General features: G+C 44.7%; 1 long non-coding RNA gene across 1 annotated transcript; it reads left to right on the top strand.

The window, feature by feature from the left end:
• The first annotated feature begins 2991 nt into the window (after positions 1-2991).
• On the top strand, positions 2992-5521 carry LOC141923710 (uncharacterized). Its single transcript, XR_012623381.1, has 3 exons — positions 2992-3192; positions 5242-5288; positions 5425-5521. It is a non-coding gene; the product is annotated as an uncharacterized LOC141923710 (long non-coding RNA).
• The last annotated feature ends 6691 nt before the right edge of the window (positions 5522-12212 follow it).

Below are 12212 nucleotides of genomic sequence, written 5' to 3'. Positions count from 1 at the left end.
ACCAATGTATCTAACCTTAGCAACCTATAAGGAGCTCGCTTTTGCAATATGTATGAACTGATTATTGTAGATATAAAAGGAGTGTGAGTACTAATAAAGTTGAGCCTTTGTGCATTAAATGATGGCTGGGCTCCCTCTGCGTTCTTTCAACACCCCTGCACCTCCCCTGCTTGCCCCCTAACCACCCTTCCTTTCTTCCCCAAGTCTCCAGGGCTTGGCCTCTCCCTTCCAGGGGCTTGGACCCAAATCCCTCACCAGGAACACGCTCTGAAGTGAGAAAAGCCTTTCAACAAGGCATTGCTTGTGAAGGAAACTTAAATTCTGTGAAACTGATGTCTTCAGTACATACTGGTCTGTTTCTAATGAAACTGTCTTGACTCTTCATTACTGATGTGAGTAATTGGGCTGGATGTTGTGCCATTATTTTTATTTTTTTTTAATTAAACAAAATGAAAATCTTTCCAGTACATGTGGTTGCAATTTTCAAGAGTCCTTTTCTAACTGTGTTCTGATTTATTTTACTTTCACATAAGCATGTGTTCCTCCTAAGCTGGATGTTTCTCTGAATACAGGGGCAGGTTACGTGCTTTCTTACCCTTTACAGGCCTTTGCCACTGAGATAACCAGCCTCTTACTGCAAATATATTATTATATATATATAATATCTCTTGGGCTGGGAGAGTTGGGGTTGTTCAGCCTGGAGAAGGGAAGGCTCTGGGGGGACCTTATAGTGGCCTTCCAATACTGAAAGGGGGCTACAGGAATGATGGGGAGAGACTCTTTATCAGGGAGTGTAGAGATAGGACAAGGGGTAACAGTTTTAAACTGAAAGAGGGTAGATTTAGCTCAGATATAAGGTAGAAATTCTTCACTGTGAGGGTGGTGAGACACTGGCACAGGTTGCCCAGAGAAGCTGTGGCTGCCCCCTCCCTGGAAGGGTTCAAGACCAGGCTGGACAGGGCTTTGAGCAACCTGGTCTAGTGGAAGGTGTCCCTGCCCATGGCAGGGGGTTGGAACTAGATGATCTTTAAGGTCCCTTCCAACCCAAACCATTATGTGATTCATTCTACTATTCTGTATTATTCTATTATTAAGAAAACTGTGGAGCAGAACTGAAAGAGCTGAGCAGACCCGACTGAGAGAGGAGGCGTCGAAGGACAGTGGGTCTGCGCATTGAGGTGAGACGCGAGGCTGGGGAAGGCAGAGAGCTGTTACTCCCTGTACCAGCATTGGGATTTCACTGTGGTGGGGTGGGATACCGCGGGGACAAGTGAGGTGACTGTGTCTGCTGGGACATCTGGGCTGGCCGTCCCTGCGTGCGCGGTGCCGGCAGCCGCGATGCCACTAGATGTCTCTTGTCACCCGAGTGAGGTGGGCGGTTCGTCCCCATCCCTGCGCTGCGAGTACATGGGATGTGGTGTTATAAAGAATCCAGTGTTTAAAGCGTTAAATATGGAGAGAAGTTGTCTACCTTAAGAAAAAAGTCTTGTATTAGCCTGCGAGGTAATGTCGTGGGTAGCAAGGAGAAAGTTGCTTCTTTAACCTCTTTTCATTTAATTTCCCAGTTAAAGATACTCAGATGTAGGGAGGTGTTTGTTCTGAAGAGGTATTTCCACTAGGGCCAATCAATATTTCCTGGTGAAAAGAATTCTCACTAGGAAATGCGTGTTTGGTAAGCCTGACACCGTGGCTTTAGCTAACTTTTGCCAACTCTGACACAGGCTTGCGCGATGCGAGGTGGGGTCCTGGCAGCCTGCATCAGCAGAGCTAGTGGGAAAGGGGAGCAAGTATCTGTGGGCTTTCCTTGCACCCTCTTAGTGATTTTGCCATTTTAGGCACATTTATTTTGAAAAAGGCCAGAAAAAGAGGTCACTTCTGTGAAGAGCTGCTGGACCCAAAGCACTTTCTACTAGCTGGGGGGTGGGGGGAGAAGAATACATATTGGGGGTAATAAATTGGTCTCAATCTGGTTCAGACAGAAGCCAAATAAATAAATAAAACCTGTCCTCCTTTTTGCAGGCTGCTGGGGAACGGGAGATCATCTGCTTCATGTGAGCTGGGAGAGCTGGAGTTGGCCATCGGACACCCAGCAGGGACCTAGCCCTGTGGTGACAGCAGAAGCCATATGCCAGGCTCCTTGGGGTGGTCCCCAGGGCCACCTCTCCCCTTACCTATGGATCACCCCGGACTCAACCCCTCTACCTCACTGATGCAGCTGTAGCCCCAAAGGCTCAGCGTGCCCCTACAGAGAGGGGGAAAGGGCTGGTTGGAGAGGAAGCAGCCTCTAAGGGGGGTGGGCTGGTGTAGGCATGTGTCATGGAGCAGGCAGAGCTAAGGGCAAGGGTCTGCAAGCTCTTGGAGGCAGTGCTTAAGGGGGGCACAGGGAAACCTCCTAAACCTGGCGTCCCAAAACCTCTCCTTATGATTCCCAACCCCTGTGTCACCCAGCACATGCAGCCCCACGTGAACCCCCTGCTGCTCAGCCACACGGTTTGTACTTGCCATGTGGCTTGACCATCCCTCCAGGTTCTGATGTGCCAGAGGTTCTCTTGCCCCCCAGACCAGTTTGGCAGCTGGGCTAGGTGGGCAGCCTCCAGAAATGGGATTGTTTCAGCCTCTCCTGCAGTCCTTTAAGAGTTAATTCCTCCCTGTGCCCTGGATGTACAGCCATGTTTTCACTGTAGTGGAAGCTGTGTTTCCATATGTCCCTAGCTCCCATGGCTGGCACCTTGCGTGGACATCTGCGCTGCTCGGCATGCCTGTGCCCTTGCAAAGACTCACCTGAACTTGTGTTGGGCAACTCCTCTCGCTCCTGGTCTCCTGCGGTGCCCCATGTGCCTTTTGCACATGCCACTGCTGCATGCGTAGTGGGTGAGCATGCCCCTAAACTGCCCTGAAAGCAACTACGCCAGCTTATCTGTGCAAACGATATCTAGCATGATATGAACATTTCTTGAATATAAGTAGTAACTGACTGAGAGTATCTGTTTCTTAGGAAGTGCTGCTGCAGTGCGTGGTTGCACGAACCAAGCTGTTGTGTATTCAGAGTCATATCTGCCCGCCTGAATGACAGAAATGAAGCATTTGCTGCTTTCTACTTCATTTAAACCTGCGGGAGCCTGTAGCACTCATCCTCCTCATGCACTGAGGTATCCACGTGTGCCGCTTGCCAATCAGAGACTTCTTCACCAAGTAATGTCTGAGTAAATCTCTTAATAACAGAGGGACTACACACAGATTATTGTGATCATAATTTGGCCGACATAGCCTTTATTACTAATGGTGATGCTGGAGATGGAAAACCCAGCTTGACTCTCAGATCCCTGCTGAAAAGTAATAAAATAAAGAGGAACAAAATCTGTGAGTGTATTTGCTACCAAACCTTTGAAAAACACAAAAGTGGAACCCTGCCAATGCTATTGCTGGCAATTTTTCAGAGCAGAGCTTCACTCCAAGGTAGGATTAGAAGTGGAAGTGCATTTTGTGTCTCTGACATTATCATGTTGTTGTGTACAAATGGAGGGTTTACAGTCGTTTGACATTTGTTGGTTTCTATTTTAATTATTGTGTGCTGCTCTTACATCTTCATAGCATTTTTGAACATCTTCCAAGAATAGAATAATTAGAAAATAACTCCAGCTATCGTAATAAAGGGTGTCTATTTTGCCAATGCAAAGAACTGACAAAAGATCCTCTTCAGTGGAAATGCTCTTATAAAAATGGAGCAGTGTTGTCGTTTTTCTTTGTTGAGAACATTGGTGAAGGGAGGCTGGCTTTTACACAGTCTCTTTTGTTCATCCCTGGGCAGTGGCAGAACTCAGCTAAATTCTGGTGGCAGAAGCCTCCTCTGGTGGTAGCTGAGAATGATATAATATCATGTATAATAACAACAACAAAAAAATCCCTAACCGATAGCTTGGATTTTGAGTACCAGAATGAGCCTTCAATACTAAGAAATGAGCCTGCAATACTAAGAATACAGAAAAAGCTATTACAATTTTTTAAACGTAAAAAGAACCACTTGATAAAATCAGTAATGTAATTTTAAATTATTTATTTCACTCCCTCTCTTTTTTCATGCTAATATATCCTTGGCTCTTAGTTCACAACCACACACTAATTATAAATGTAAGAAAACCTAACTTTTTACCATGCTTATTAAACTGTATGTCACATAGACCTTTGGGGAGAATTTCCCATGCTTTCCAGTGTGAATGGAAGGAAAGAGCAGCGGTGCTCACTTTAAACTGGATTTTTTCTAGTACCTTGCAAAAAAGGCTTCATTGTATTTTGATTAATCCATGCTTGGTCCACCTCGGATGTTTCCATGGAAACAGAATTTTTTTCCTTGATGGCAACTGTTAGGCTTGGGAAGGCTCATCTCTGCACAAAACCACTCCAGCTCCTAAAAAACTACTTGTTGGAAATTTAATGGGCGTAAACAAAACTCCCAAATTCCTCCTTAGTATTATTGTTGTCAGTGCTAATAGAGAACTGTTTTCTTAATGATACACAGTGGTGCCTTTTCACTCCACAAGAAAACGGAATAACAGTAGTATTCTTTCCACTGCAAGAGAGCACTTTTCCTGGTCCAGAAAAAAATTAGCCTGCAAACCTTCCAAAATTAAATTTTATGTGTTCTGATGTGTGAATATTATTTAGTTCTGGATCCAAATAATTTGGCTTAATGGCTGTTAAAATTCAATTAATCTTGTTTTGCAGATTGGCAATAATTTGAACAAATTATTCCTGTGTGCCACAATTTGGGTTATGGAGTTTGTGGGTTTCTGAGGTTTGGTTTTGGTGATTTTTTTTTTTTCCCAAAAAAAGAAAAAAAATACTCTTTTAATGCATGCTACTGTGATATTTGGAATAGGTTTTGAAAATCAACCAACAGAGGGAGCATTTGTGTGGTATTATTAATTTAACCAAGTGGTTGGAAACATGACCATCATTTCTCCCAGTATTTTTGGACAGCACATTTGTTGTGTAAAATTGTTAGAAATCTTGACCATTTGTAAAAATAGAAAATGTTTTGGTTTGGAGTGGTTTAGTTTTCAAAAAATCCAATCTTAACTTTTGCTGACAGTGCAAATAGCTATTTTAAATTGTCAGGTTTATTGTTTGGAAAACTAGACGTTTTAGACCACAGAGTATTTATTATTTTGGTAAAAAAATAATTATTGGTTAAAAATACATTGAGTTCAAACACCTCTGATTTATATTTTCTTTTTATTACAGTGACATTTAGGAGTGCCACCCAGATTTCAAGATCCCATCATACAAGGGTCTGTAAAAATACAGAATGTAAATATTTTTATTACAATAATGCCCTGACACTAGTGGTTGTATGAGTCAGAGCAGATAGACTAGAATCTATCAATTTGTTCATCAATTTTGTTTCATCTTTGTTTGTCATGGCAGGGAATCTGCCAAATGGAAAAAGGAAAATCACTTTGAGAGCAAAGAACAGTTTTCAAACATCTTCCAAGGACATACTGAAAACAGAAATTATACATCAAGCTAGAGAAAAAAACAGAAGCCTCAGTGTTTTTTGGTACCTCTTTTATGTGTTCACTATTAGACTCTGTTCAATAATAATTAATAATACATTTTTTGCACCCTGTGCTCTATCCTAATTGTTCCATTTAAGCTTTTGGGGCACTGTTACTTTTAGGTACCATAACTGCACTCTATAGTACTTCTCTATTGTCAGCACAAGGTGTGCAGGGACTGCTGCTCTTTGCAGTGTCTCAGCAGATTGGAGTCATGTACGTGATTGAATGACATTGGAGGCTGCGCAACACTTTAGAACAGGACAGAAAAGTGAAGTAACTGGGGACACCAGGGCCTGGTTGCAAGTACTTGAGTGAAACTTGATGAAGGTTCGGGGCTGAACATCTCTTTTGGCTAAGGAATGTGACAATGCCCAAAGTGGTCACGTAGTCAGGGTCTGGTGGTGATGTTCCACGAGCTTGGCTTTGGAGAACTGTGTTGCCCAAAGCCCAGGGTTTCTTTAAAGACAATATTTCTCCTTGTGCTGGGTTTAAGTGGCAAGGTTTTGATAGCTGGGGGCTATAGGGGTGACTTCTGTGAGAAGCTGCTAGAAGCTTCCCCAGTGTGCGATAGAGCCAGTGCCAGCTGGATCCAAGACAGACCCCCCCAAGGCCGAGCCCATCAGCAATGGTGGTAGCACCTCTGTGATAACATATTTGAGAAGGGGGGAAAAAACTGCTGCATAACAGCAACTGCAGCCAAAAAGAGGAGTGAGAATATGTGAGAGAAACAACTCTGCAGACACCCAGGTCAGTGAAGAAGGAGCAGGAGGAGGTGCTTCAGGCACCGGAGCAGAGATTCCCCTGCAGCCCGTGGTACAGACCATGGTGAGGCAGGCTGTGCCCTGCACCCATGGAGGCCCACGGGGGAGCAGATGCCCACCTGCAGCCCATGGGGGACCCCACCAGAGCAGGTGGATGCCCAAAGGAGGCTGTGACCCTGTGGGAAGCCTGTGCTGGAGCAGGCTCCTGGCAGGACCTGTGAAGAGAGGAACCCACGCTAGAGCAGTTTGTTGGAAGGACTTGTGACCCTGTGGGGGACCCAGGCTGGAGCCGTCTGTTCCTGAAGGACTGCACCCCATGGGGGACCCATGCTGGAGCAGTTCATGAAGATCTGCAGCCTGTCGAAGGACTCACTCTGGAGAAGTTTGTGGAGAACTGTCTCCTGTGCGAGGGATCCCACACTGGAGCAGGTGAAGAGTGTGAGGAGTCCTCCCCCTGAGGAGGAAGGAGCAGTAGAAACAATGTGTGATGAACTGACCACAATCCCCATTCCCCATCCCCCTGTGCTGCTGCAGGGGAAGGAGGTAGAAGAAATTGGGGGTGAAGTTGAGCCCAGAAAGAAGGGGGGGATGGTGGGAAGGTGTTTTAAGATTTGGTTTTATTTCTCATTCTCCTACTCTGATTCAATTGGTAATAAATTAAATTAATTTTTCCCCAAGTCGAGTCAGTGTTGCCCATGATGGTAATTGGTGAATGATCTCTCCCTGTCCTTATCTTGATGCACGAACCTTTCATTATCTTTTCTCTCCCCTGCACAGCTGAGGGGGTGAGTGATAGAGTGGTTTTGGTGGGCACCTGGCATCCAGCCAGGGTCAACCCATCACACTACTTTATAGGTGGGACTGCTTTGGTGAGTGCTTGTTTTGAACCTCATGAGAATCACGTGGTAGATACTTGGAGTTGTAAGATCTTCTAGTTAGTAAGATTTTTTTTTTTACATGGCTTTCCCTGCTGATTAAATTGGGATGTAACTATTTGTTTTGTCATTTGTCCTACCCCCTAGAATGAGGAACCTGTGGTGTCTCAGGCTCTTGGGGTCGGGAAGACATAGAATGATATTAATGGCATTAACACCGTCTTAAAATTAAATGGGGGGCGGTACCGTCTGCAGCACTGCCGTGTGCGGCAGAGGGAGAACGCTATTTATATGCCAGCAGGCTATTCTGGGTGTGCTAACACTGGGAGTGAGCAGCTGTGAGAAAAACAGAGAATAAGTGATAGTACACTCTGAAATGGAAATCATAGCAAAGCGCCATATGTGTTGACTAAGTAGTACCGCCAATGCCCTCGTTTCAGTGCTCTGAAGAGATAGCTTCCAACTTGCCTGATGAATTTTCACAAAATTTCTATGCCATACAGTGATCTCCAGAAGTCTCTGGAAACGCAGCTGTTTTAACCCGTACACGGCACATGGAACAATACTGATCAGCAAAACTCAGTCTTGAGCGCTACTGGAAGACCAGGTATGACCTGAAATATTTGCCTTCCTCACTGCAGACCTCATTAACAAATGTACATATCATCCCCCTGAGAATGCAGCTTCCTAAGCGTGAGGTTGTTATGCGATCACCATGCAGATGGACTCCTGCTTGAAGGACTCACCCATTGCAATGTTTACCTTAATCTCTTAAAGCTTTAAAACAAGTATGAGAACAGTGTATGTGTTCCCTTGACAAGGCTGCTTCTCTACGTGGTTTGGTTATTTATTTTCCTACCATGACACTTGTTATTATTAATAGTTTCCTTTCAGTTTTGTTCTTGGGCTCTTTAAAGATTTGAGAAGCTCCTGTGAGTTCCTGTCTGTCTGCACAACGTAGTAACTCCTGCTGAGCTGTGGACGCAGCAGTAATGCTGCTACAGCACATTTACGTAGCCAAGGGCAAGCCAGAGCTTGTGTTAGTGGGGACCTGGGGTGGACGTCATAAAATTTTTGAATGAAGCAGGCTCCATTTACACCTGTAAATAGAAGCCAGACTATTAAAAACAGTTAGGACTCCATTATGGTCTCATCTCAAACTGCTCTGCCCTTAACATGGCAAAGCCTGGAAAATCCAGTGGTTCTTGAACACTCTGGCTCCATCAGAGGCGCTAAGCCCTTCTCAGCATGGCAGCTCCAGGTGCTGGCTCGGAGGAGCTCACTCCAGTCCTGGATGCAGGCTGCTGCCATGCGTCTGTCCGGGCATGGCCTCCCACGTCGACTGGCCTGGAGAGCCGGTGGTGCGTGTCGCAGCCCTGCAGCAGACATGGCCCCGCTCCTGCTTCCCTCCTCCTTCCTCTCCCCTGCAAATTCTGGCAGAAATCGCTCCTCAGACCAGGCATTTCTTCCAGCATGTCTGAGGGCTCTGTCCTTTCTGCATGTGCATTGCTTTGCTGGTGTGCCTGGTGGTGTCTCAAAAATGCCACCATGCTTTCTGGTATTTCCCGTGGGGTAAGCAGGCTGTTCCCTACCCAAAAAGCCTGGGAGCACATGGACATACCTACTACCTGCCTGATCAGGACCCTGGAGTGACCTAGGCCAGACGGTATTGGACAGCCTTAGTGTTCCCCATCTGTCATCTTCATTAATTTTAATTTTCTAGCTCAGGTTCATGTACTTGTGCATAACAGCAAATTGTGCATCTAATATTAGATGTTTTTCCAGTAACTTCAGTGTTTAATTAACCCTGGCAGTTTTGCTGTTTATTAGCTTCTCAAAAAATGTATGCATTTGTCTTGTGGGGAACACCAGGTAGATGCCAGAGGAACTCATCCTGCCAATTTATTCTTCTGGATTATTTGAAAGAAAAATCAAACAATTTTGTGGTTTGGTAGCAGAATAAGGTGTGGGTCAGAAGCAACTAAGTCCTATTTTTAAAACTGAGATGTCTAAAGATGTCTAACTGTGTGTGTCTCACTGAAAATCCCTAGGATGCAGGTACATAGTAAAATTTCTAATGAATCTGAAGATCTAACAGTGCTGTGAGCAACCCAAGAGATTTCCAATTCTGTAATCAGTTTAGGCATCCAACTCCCACTGATTGTTGAGGTTGTGTCTTACCATGGCTGTTTAAAGGTCATGCTTAAATGTTAAACACAAGGGGTTTCTCACTGGTGTTGATGAATAGGAGTAATTGGCTGTCATGACGCAGCAGCAGCTGTGCACAGGAAGATTGTCAGTGGGAAGGTGCCTAGGATGAAGTTAAGAAAAGGGTTTGGGGCCACAATTTTGGAGGACTCTGCAGCCGCTGCTTTGGTCTTAATTGGCTTCTTATTTGGGATTGTCATCTTCCAGCTGGTAGATCGTGGAAATCCAAGGTGAAAAGTAGGGCACAGAAACCAGCTCCTGAGCAAGATTCCTCTCATGACTTAGATTCTTCTCACCTGGCCATAGGCAAAGAGCACTGATGCAAGAACAGCGGTTCCCATGAAGAACCACAGTTCAGAGAGCAAAATTATAGGCACATGCACATAGTTGTGTGGTTAATCGTGAACGTGCGGAGCGTGTTTTGAGAATGTTGCATAACGTAATTACTAGCTTCTGTGCTACAAACTCCTCAGGGAAATTACTGTTGTATGCATGTACGTGTTAGCCATATGGCCATTGTATATAATGTTCTGTTCAGGAAGAAATGGGTCAGTCAATAATTTGACCTAAGATCACAGTTCACTTACGAGTCATCAAATTAGTCAGAACTGTATTTGCTGAACTTTAAAGCATAGTTATTTTAGGGCTCATAATGGGATTTGCAGGTTCTGACTGAAGGAAACAAGCTCCATGAATTTTTTTTCTGACACTGGTGAAATATTCTATCCTGACACCTTCAAAAGCAGGTAATGCTTTTGCATGCCTCCAACTCAAGAACCCTAAGGAGTCATTAATTTTCCTAAGCACCCATCCTTTGAAAATTGGTTGCTTAACAGTGCTGTGAGCCAGTACCCAAAATGGCTTGGAATCAGAATAACCGAGGCCAGAAGCAACTTCTATCATTCTTCAAAAGCTGTTGATATGCCAGGAGAAGGGAAATAGCTTAGAGACCTCTTGGTGATGGTGCTTGAAAACACAGCGTGCATGAAGAAAAGAGAAATTACAACCTTAAAAAAGAAGAGAGGAAATTCTAAACACAAAGTAGCAAGTGGTCTTTAATCTGCGTCATTCCAAGCTTTCTTCAGAGTTGTCCTATTCCATATTCTGGCTTTTTGACCTTGTTTTGCTAGGTGGCATAAACTCAGACATCTGGGAAGGTTACAAAAGTTCGTAAGTCCAGACCATTGTTTCATGTCCCCTAGCCATCTTGCACTCAGTCACTTCTGCAGAGTTTCTCATGCACTATGAGCAATGGCTGTGTGCTCAAGATTTTTCATAGCCTTAAAAACAACCTGTGGAAATGCCACATGGGCAGTAATAGGCCTTAACGACCCTGATGAGCCAGCCTCACCTGAGGCTTCCAACCACACCATGGCCTGGTGGCCACTTCAGCTCAGTCTTTGGCTGCTAGTCCTTCCCTGAGCTCTGCTGTAGGGTGGTGGTCTTGTCTCCTCTCCTCAGTGTCTCCTTGTCCTGGCTCGTCCCTTGCTGAGCTGTAGACTGTCAATGGACACCTTTACTAGCCCTCTGTGTTCAGCACTGTAGATCTGTGTCCCTCAGCGAGGGCCTGGATGGTGGGGGGTGATCTTTGGCTCCTGCTTAACACCCTTGGTGGGGCAGCTCTGCAGGTGTCTTTCTGGTGGTAAGAGGCTGATTCCCAATCCAGTTGCCTCCAGGATGGTGACGTGGCTGTTGTTACCTGCTATTACTTCACATGTAGGTCAGTAACTATTTTTATACCTTACACCTTAAAAAATTTTAAGGCAATATTGACTGCTCTAACCTCCAACGCACATTGTTCTTATGCTCATTTTTGTTTATAACTTATGTGTTTTACTATATTTTCTGTTTCCATGGCATTTACAGTTTTCTTTGTTGACAAGAAAATTTTCATCCAGTTGTGCCTAAATAAATGTCCTTGGATGTTAAGTAGGTTAGCTCTGTACCATCTGAAATACCTTAGAGAGCCTTAGTTAATTTTAAATAAAGCTTATTTAATATTTTGCAGCCCTAAAACTTCAGACTTCAAAACCAAATTCTATGTTTAACTTTAGTTTCAAAAATCTTCTGTAATCAGAAGTTTAACTCAAATTCAAGGTTTTATTTTGCTTCTCATTTAGCTGGAAAATGTTATTGGGTGCCTATAATGTCAGCCTTTGATCCTAAGACAGTCACAAGCCACATGAAAGTCAATAGTCTTTCATGCCAAACATTCCTGTTTAAACTTAACAACAAAAATAACAATCACTTTTTTTATAGAAAGCAGCAACAAGTAAAGGAGGGATTGCCAGAGGCTCTTGGCAGGACCAAGCAAAGCTACGTGGCCTACATAACTTCCTTGACTAAAGGCACAATGGTTAGGATGAAGGTTTTGCAGGCTCAAGGTATTCTGCAAACCTGGGCTTGTTCAGCTCTTGTGACAGCTGGCTGGGGGGAGCCAGCTCCGGTGTGAAATTGCTGTAGCCTGTTGGATGTGGTACGTGAAGGAGATGCTAAGCTCTGTCTTTGCTGAGTTTGTATGCGGCCATGGTGCTGCTTTGGAGCAGGCTCAGAGCAGCCCCAGGGGAGCAGCAGCACGGCTGCTGGCAGTGTCCTTCTCGGGCTTGACTGGTGAACATAAATGCTTGTTTTGGGTGGTGTTTTGTTTCAGTGTAAGATAAAGAAAAGCTTTCTGTGCGGGAAAAATCAATCAGCTGTACAGAGATCTGGTGAAAGAGGCCTTCCTGACAAAGTTGTAAGTCCGCTTCATGGTTGTCCCCCCATGCCTTGCGGGGCTATTGTGTCTGAGGGCTTCCACTCCACGTAAGGTG

This window comes from Strix aluco, chromosome 5 (assembly GCF_031877795.1).
Source record: "Strix aluco isolate bStrAlu1 chromosome 5, bStrAlu1.hap1, whole genome shotgun sequence".
In the NCBI taxonomy this organism is placed as follows: domain Eukaryota; kingdom Metazoa; phylum Chordata; class Aves; order Strigiformes; family Strigidae; genus Strix; species Strix aluco.
This window is presented reverse-complemented; position numbering and strand designations above follow the sequence as displayed.